The sequence below is a fragment of the Coregonus clupeaformis genome, unplaced genomic scaffold (assembly GCF_020615455.1).
Source record: "Coregonus clupeaformis isolate EN_2021a unplaced genomic scaffold, ASM2061545v1 scaf6743, whole genome shotgun sequence".
Lineage (NCBI taxonomy): Eukaryota > Metazoa > Chordata > Actinopteri > Salmoniformes > Salmonidae > Coregonus > Coregonus clupeaformis.
The window spans coordinates 1-9,060 of record NW_025540197.1 but is presented as its reverse complement, the minus strand read 5'-3'; the positions used below and the strand labels follow the sequence as shown (position 1 = coordinate 9,060).

The following is a 9,060-nucleotide window of genomic DNA, read 5'->3' as shown; positions in this document are numbered from 1 at the left end:
TATGGTCGTCAACCTTCTTTTCAAAATGGTTGACTAAGTCATCCCACAGAGAGGGAGGAGGGAGGGGGGAGGAGGAGGAGGATTCAGCAGGAGGAGAAGGTGGCAAAGAGCTTCCAGGGTTAGGAGGCAGATGCTTGAAATTTAGAGTGGTAAAAAGTGGCTTTAGCAGCAAGAATGGAGGAAGAGAATGTAGAGGTGGAGTGGAAAGATGACAGGTCCGCAGGGAGTCTAGTTTTCCTCCATTTCCGCTCCCGGCTGCCCATAGCCCCTGTTCTCTGAGCTCGCAATGAATCGTCCGCCACGGAGCAGGAGGGGAGGACCGAGCCGGCCGGAAGATAGGGGGACATAGAGAGTCAAAAGATGCAGAAAGGGAGGAGAGGAGGGTTGAGGAGGCAGAATCAGGAGATTGAAGGAGAAGGATTTCAGCAGAGGGAAGAGATGATAGGATGGAAGAGGAGAGAGTAGTGGGAGAGAGAGAGCAAGATTGCGACGGCACATACCATCTGAGTAGGGGCAGAGTGAGTAGTGTTGGAGGAGAGCGAGAGAGAAAAGGATACAAAGTAGTGGTTGAGAGACTTGAGGGGAGTTGCAGTGAGATTAGTGAAGAACAGCATCTAGTAAAGATGAGGTCAAGCGTTGCCTGCCTTGTGAGTAGGGGGACGGTGTAGGGTGAGGTCAAGAGGAAAGGAGTGAAAGAAGAAGGCAGAGAGAAATGAGTCAAAGGCAGACTTAGGGGAGGTTAAAGTCACCCAGAATTGTGAGGGGTGAGCCATCCTCAGGAAAGGAACTTATCAAGGCATCAATGCTCATTGATGAACTCTCCAAGGGAACCTGGAGGGCAGATAAATGACAAGGATGTTAAGCTTGAATGGGCTAGTGACTGTGACAGCATGGGAATTCAAATGAGGGAGATAGATAGATGGGGTCAGGGAAAGAGAGAATGTCCAACTTGGGAGAGATGAGGATTCCTGTGTGACAGCCGCTGCCGCGTGACCAGATGCCTCGGGTATCGAGAACACATGACTCGGACGAGGAAAGACGTGGAGTAGCAGTGTTTTTCTGTGGTAATCCATGTTTCCAGCGCCAAGAAGTCGAGGACTGGAGGGTGGCATAGGCTGAGATGAACTCTTGCCTTGTTGGCCGCAGAACGGCAGTTCCAGAGGCTACCGGAGACCTGGAACTCCACGTGGGTCATGCGCAGGGACCACCAGATTAGAGTGGTAACAGCCACGCCGTGTGAAGTGTTTGTATGGCCGGTGTGCAAAGGAGAGGAGGCCAGGGATAGACAGACACATAGTTGACAGGCTACAGAAAAATGGCTACAATAATGCAAAGGAGATCAGAATGAAATAACTAAGCATCTGGGAAAGCGAGAGAGCGGGGCCTCCCTCACGTTTCACTGAAACACTCAAATACTGTACTAACTCTCCCCAACTTCCACTTTAGATTAATAGACTTTAGTTAGTGTCTGGTCTGTTAGCGATGTTACCAAACAGACTAGTTCTGTCTCTACCTCTAGTTAGTGTCTGGTCTGTTAGCGATGCTATCATATCCATAAAACATTAACTTTGGTGATCACTATGTCTAGGGAAGAGATCTATGTTTCACTTCCAGTCCTGTGTATGACTGACACCCGATGATGAACTTCACTGCCCCTGCGTGCCGTGTCACCAGGATGGGCACCAGCTGGGGTCCGGGGCCGAAGATACCGTGAGTTCGGATGGCCACCGTCAGAGACCCTTTCTCTGTCATAGGCCTTCAGAACCAGCTGAGATTATACACCACAGAGAGACAAGATGCCGATAGAGGAGAACATTACTTATTTAATGTGGAGCTGATGTGAGCATGTAGAGTGTATGTTGTACATGTATGGATAGGTGCATCAATGTGTTAATGTGTAGGCAAGTTCTCCCCTAGCAATGCTCTGGTACCATTAACATAATTTTGATAAGGCTATTCTACAGATAAGGCTCTTCTGGCAAAATAAACACAGCTTCCTCACCTTCTCCTGTTCTATCTTGGTCTCTGTGTTAGTAGTGTCATTTACATTTACATTTTAGTCGTTTTAGGACGCTCTTATCCAGAGCGACTTACAGTTAGCACATACATTATTTTATCGAACCCACAACCCTGGCGTTGCAAACGCCATGCTCTACCAACTGAGCTACATCCCGTCTCGGCCATTCCCTCCCCTACCCTGGACGAACGCTCCAATGTGCGCCGCCCATGAGTCTCCCGGAATCGCGGCCGGCTACAACAGAGCCTGGATTCGTGTCCTCACCTTCTCCTGTTCTATCTTGGTCTCGTGTATGGGTGTCCTCACCTTCTCCCTGTTCTATCTTGGTCTCTGTGTAGTGGTGTCCTCACCTTCTCCTGTTCTATCTTGGTCTCTGTGTGGTGGTGTCCTCACCTTCTCCTGTTCTATTGGTCTCTGTGTAGTAGTGTCCTCACCTTCTCCTGTTCTATCTTGGTCTCTGTGTAGTAGTGTCCTCACCTTCTCCTGTTCTCATCTTGGTCTCTGTGTAGTAGTGTCCTCACCTTCTCCTGTTCTATCTTGGTCTCTGTGTAGTGTGTCCTCACCTTCTCCTGTTCCTCATCTTGGTCTCTGTGTTGTAGTCGATGGCTTCTTGGCGTAGGGAAGGTCTTCTCTCCCATCCTTGATGTCTGTTCCTTCAAACCACCACACTGGCACTGCTTGGTCAATACCACTTTCTATAGTAGACAGACAGAGAAAACACCTTAACTGTTAGTCCCCTATACTGACTATCTATTTACTAGATCAGTAATTACATTATTTAAGAAGGAGAATGTCCAAGTATTTTAACAGAGCATTTCTTTCATTGAATTGAGTCTCTGTCTTTTATTGTAATATATTGTACTGACAGAGCCTGTCTGTCTAGTTGTAACTCTATACTGCCCCTACCTGTACTCCGGCCTCGGTGCAGGCCTGTAGGACAGTCTGTGTCCCCCCGATGTTGACTCTCTGAAACAGAGCCTTGTCATCACTGGCACTGGGGCTGGAGAGGCACAGTGGAACACCAGGGAGACATCTTGGAGGGCTGTTAGAGAGCCTGGGATAGGGACACACAATGATGCCCAGATGCAGACACACACGAAGACACACACGAAGACACACACACAGGCCCTACCACATGTACACAAGGCACAAAGGCCAGAGACCATAACAAGGTCATATAGCTGGCCCCAACCAGCCCAGTGCACACAGACTTCTTCATATACACAGACAGACAGACTCACCTGTTTGTCACAGAGAGTCTCCCTGGTGGAAGGTGACTCCAGGTAGTTCGTAGCTCTGTCTGATGTCAAACACATGACACAGTGTGGGTAGCCCCTTATCCAAGAGCTTCTCCACCAGGTGTCTACCAGAAAACCCAGAGCCTCTATCACTGCACACAACGCTTTTACTGCTCTGTAAAGGGACACAACTTATTCAGTAAAGACAGACAGGACACAAAAAGACACACTATGATACAATGAAACTGTGACAACCATTAGAGCATATGAGAAGAACAAATAAATAGCCTACACATGTGGCACATAGCCAGAATTGTATATGTTCTTCAACCTATGCGCACTCACCGGTCGTATGCGCGTGGCCATGGCAAACTGCAGGTAGTCGTCGATGTTGGAAGCCAAACTGACAGAGAAATTAGATTATTTGGTTAAAGTTCCCTCGTTCGAAAACAGTTTGACAAGATGTCACATGGACAATTGAAGCTATGATGAAGACTACAACAACACCTTTAGGCTATTTCTAAGAACAAGTTTACAATATATAAAGACACCTACCATATGCTTTCAAAAGTGAAAATGTTTCATCTTTTTTGCAACAATATAAACGGACCCACGCACAAATATAATAAACACTGTATCTGCTGGGAGCGCGAGAGGCGCTCTCGTTGGGTGGACGGGTTTGGGTGGAAAGGGACATCTTCAGCTGAACAGCCAATGGAGTGGAGCACACATCCAAAGAAACGCCACTGCTCTGACCAACCGGGACATAGTCACAGTGAGACCACACCCACAGCGGGTAGCTAGGGAGTGTAAACGCCTCAAACCTGGGATCCTGTATCCGTTTTTTATATTTCACACACCTCGGTTTCAGATCAGTTGCCACGGAGAACAGATTCTAGATCAAGAGCTTCAACGATCAATCCAGCCAATTGTCGTATAGAGTTTCCATGTACCACATGTCCTCAACAACCAATAATCTTCTCACCCGACTAGATGCACTCGATTTAGCTGCTCGCCACGTTTATACGAATTGTTTCCATTCTGAATGTGCCACAATTTGTATCCCTCGGCAGGCAGAATGAGCTAATCGAGTGCGCATTCACGGGCACGGATCAAAATGACGATAGCACAGATAGAATACTGCGTTCATTGACTGGAAATTTTCATTTTATTTTTCGTAATTTCGAACAAAAATTATATTAACCTATTATAACATTGTGATATGCTCGACTGATAACTTAACTGTATATCTGTTATCGCAGACCCTGTAATAAACGGTCCGGTTTTCTGTCTATGATCCATCCCCTGCCTGGATGATAGGAGGAGAGAGAGGAGCGACAGCAACACATTGGCATAAGAGCACCCCCTCCAGCGGTAAATCTACGGTTCTCTTGTTGTGTCTTCGCGAGTGATCATCTGAAATGGTGAGTAGGCTAATGCTCGAGCGCAATTAACGGTTTTGCAATTTATTTTGAAATCATTTGCTTAGACGCTCTTATCCAGAGCGACTTACAATTAGTGAAGTGCATACATTTTTCATACTGGCCCCCCGTGGGAATCGAACCCACAACTCTGGCGTTGCAAGCGCCATGCTCTACCAACTGAGCTACAGGAGGCCAATTCTGTTTGATACTCCTTGTGCTTCTTGCTACAAACGACAAAAAGACCTCCATACACTGAGGCTACCATCACGGTATTAACCGTAACTGGCTGTAAAGCAATAGGAACTGGCTTGCTTATTATTCACTCATTTGAAGCAAGTGCATTATTATCTGATAGGTTTAATAATGGGATGTAATAATCAGAATGAAAAAAGTAATGATGCATTTTTTCCCATGTCTAATGCTTCCTTCTATTGCCGGCCTATCTGTAAATAATCAGCTATAGTGCTAGTCGTGATCTCCCTATTTATGCCATGTTTCCCCAGGCTATCAGACTTTACATTGAAATGGCTCCTATGCAGCAGAGTCAAGATGACTTGTCTATAAAGATCAATTGAAATCACACCTCCTTCTAATGCTTTCCCTGTCTCTTTATCTCCTGGCTGTATCTCAATATTCTGACATAGCTGGACTGAAGGAGATTAGACAAGAATCCACACTAAGACCATTGAGATGCCCCATCAAGCCTTAATGTGTTTTCTTGTTGCCATGTCTTAGGCGCACCAGTGTAAAGAGCCATCCTGGTTCCGGTCCCTCCCCCAGGGAAGAAGTCCAGCCCAGCCGGAGCTCACTGAGGAGCTGAAACAGGAGATCAGGAGAGGCCTTCGAACTGTTCGAGACACCCAGCTAGCCTCCCGGACACATCGACGTCCGGCGGTTAAAGGTCAGGGGTCAGAGGTTGGTTGCACAGGGACAATAAGTTTGTGTAACGTGATGTACTACAGTACCCATAATGCTTAAGTAATACAGTGTCGGTCAACAAAGATAGTCCTGGGAAGTTCTCGGGGTGGTCAGCTGTTTGTTCCAACTCAACACTAACACACCTGGTTTTAACCAACTCATCTGTTTCTATCTATCTATCTATCCATCTATCCTCTACCCTCCATCTATCCTATCTATCTATCTATCTATCTATCTATCCTATCTATCTATCTATGTCTCTCTCTCTATCTATCTGTCTCTCTCTCTCTCTCTCTCTCTGGGTTGCTGGTCGCTGGTTTGGAGCCAAAGAAAGAGGAGATTAGAGGATGATAATGGAGGTGGATAAGGATGGAACAGGAAAGATCTCCTTCTCTGATTTCTTCACCGTCGCTGACTCGGAATATTGTATACAGGAAAACAACATAGTGAATAAATAAATAAATAATGTCATTTTTGTCATAAATAATTTACACTGTCAGTGTTTGTAAGCTAAAAAATAAATACAAAGAGAGTTGCACACCCTACATATAAACTCCCAGAACTTTATTGGGTAAACCACCACGTTTCGGCATCAATGTCCACCTTCAGGGTGATAGTCAGCGTGAATGCTTGAACCAGGTTATTAGACAAACAGTACTTAGTGCAACCAATGACACAGGAGTGTGTCATAATTATTAGGTTAATTAGAATAAATTGAGTGAAACTGTTAAAAGACAATAGTTTACAGCATGTTGAATATATTGGGCTATTGTTATCATACGGCAACATAATTAGATATTGTACATAATATTAGCATCAACATACATTATTGTTAAATATAATTTCACATATATATTTGTTTCCAATTTAATTGAATTTTTGTTACATGTAATCTTTTGGGTCAACCATAATGCATAGTAAGCATCGTCAACAGGGGGAACATATTGGGTGTACGCTGATAAACTGTAGAAAGAAGACATTCATTTATAAGACTTGTTCATAAAAAAAATAAGACTTGTTCATAGAAGGGCCTGAGATCAAAGTCAATATTCAGACCAATAGGGTTCAATGTTTTTAGACAGGGTATCCAGTGGGTCTCCCTCTGTGGTAGTAGGATCTCCATGTTACCTCCTCTCCAGCACAATATCACATCCACAGTGGAAAGCTGTTTGGAAATCACACCAAAAAAGAAGGCGAATTTCTATGTTTTTTTCTATTTTCAAAATCACCATATAAGACATAACACATCCAGTAGGCCTCCTCTAACAGTTGTAGTCGGATCTCCCCTCTCCTTGGTAGAGCAACTGCCTTTGTTTTGAGGGAGGAGATGGGACGGTTTGGCTTCAGCAAAGTGAGCTGCTACTGGATAGTCAGTGTTATTACACCTGATTGAGCTGCGGTGTTCATCTATGCGTTGTTTTAATTTATCTTTTTGTTTGTCCTAGTAGGCTTTCTCCCATATGAACAGGTGATGAGATAGAATTACTCCCTTTGTCTTGCATGATATTACCCCTAACAGGGATTTTTCCGACCTGTAAGGTGGGTAAGTCTGAAGATGGATGTTTTTGAATTGCTTTGTGCACTGTGCTCGCAGGCCACATTTGCTTAGTTCTCATTTGGAATGGGTGGTCAAGAGTGTCTGAGTGGGCTCAGGGGGCAGGTCAGATCTCACAAGCTTATCCCCAATATTGCAACCACACGTTAGACCACCAGTGGGGGCTCCTTGAAGAGGTGCAATTCTTTGTCTGATTGCAGAATATGCCAGTGCTTTTTCAGGATTGCTTTCATTTTCTCCAAACACTTGGTGCACTTTGTGCAAAAGACTGTTCTGTTGTTTTTCTTCCTTGGGTTAGTTTTGAGCAATTCCTCTCTTGGTTTTTGGGATATTTTCATCATTGCAGCATCAAGGGTTTTGGCCTTGTAGCCTCTCCTTTTGAATTGATCTGTCATTTTCTTAGCATTACAGTCAAAATCTGACTGGTGGCCACAGATGCGTTTAACCCTGCATAACTTGCTATATGGTAGACCATTCTTGAAGGGAAGGGGATGCACACTATGCACACATAGCAGGGTATTGAAGTCTGTGGGCTTTGTGTATAAGTCTGTATGTAATGCATAATTCTCTTTGATGATCCATCAGTCCAGGTAGTTTGTTTTTCTCTCATCAGTCTGCATGGTGAATTCGAGATATTCAGAACTCTCGTTTAATAGAATTTGGAATTCATTTAGTTCCTGCTGACTTCCTTTAGGATACAAAGACATCATCTATCTTATCTCTTCCATGGGAGGATTTTTTAGAAAGTAGGGGGTGTGTCTCTGTTTTGTAAATGAAGTGTTTCCTCAAATTGTCCCACATACAGGTTTGCATAGTTAGGACCCAGGGGAGCCCATGGCTACACCTGAATTTGAAGGAAAAAGTCCACTCAAAGACGCAGTAGTTATTGGATGAGTGGTCCTCTGTAGCTCCACTTAGAGCCACGGCGCTTGTAACGCCAAGGTAGTGGGGTTCGATCCCCGGGACCCACCCATACACACAAAAAAATGCACCTGCACTTTGACTGTAAGTCGCTTTGGATAAAAGTGTCTGCTAAATGGGCATATTTTATGGTATTATTATTACCAGTTCAGTGAGAGTTGCGAAGATGCAATCATTTGATGGATTAAGGGTAAAATACTCTCTATTGAAGGAAGTTTTCAGCCAGCCTCGCAAGCCTCCCGTGTGTGGGATGTTAGTGTACAAGATCTCACATCAAAAGTGGCCTGCACAGAGTCATATGTTCCCCCTGTTGACGATAGCTAATACACTATGCATTAGGGTCTGAACCAAAAGATGTAAACACACAAATTAAATTAAATGGAAACAAATATATTTATATGTTTAATTATATTTAACAATAATGTATGTTGATGCTAATATTATGTACAATTTCTAATTATATTGCCATATATGATAACTAATAGCCTAATATATTCAACATGCTGTAAACTATCTGTCTTTTAACATGGTTTCCTCAATGTATTCTAATTAACCTAATAATTATGTGCACCCTCACTATTGTCATTGGTTGCACTAATTGCACTGTTTGTCTCATCCTGGTTCCAGACATTCATGACACATCACCCTGAAGCGAAGCTTGATGCCGAAACGGTGGTGGTTCATAAGTTCTGGGAGTTTGTGTGGCTGGGTGAGCGACTCTCTTTGTTTATAGTTACGTTTATTCCCCGTTAGTCAAAGCACCTCTACACTAAATCTTTTCTCCTGGGTGTACACCAGCTCAAGTACTTTTATCAGTGCTTGTAACATTGCAATTCTAGCAACAACAAAATGTGACAAGGAGAATGTCAAAAAAGAGTAATGCAAAGCTGTCATCAAGGCAAAGTGTGGCTGTTCGAAGAATCTCAAATATAAAATATATTTAGATTGTTTAACACTTTGGTTACTCATGATTCCATGTGTTATTTT

The 9,060-nt window shown here is 44.0% G+C and overlaps 1 pseudogene; it reads right to left on the bottom strand.

Moving 5' to 3' along the window:
• Positions 1-1,631: 1,631 nt before the first annotated feature.
• On the bottom strand, positions 1,632-3,658 carry LOC123491037 (annotated as a pseudogene).
• Between the last annotated feature and the right edge of the window lie 5,402 nt (positions 3,659-9,060).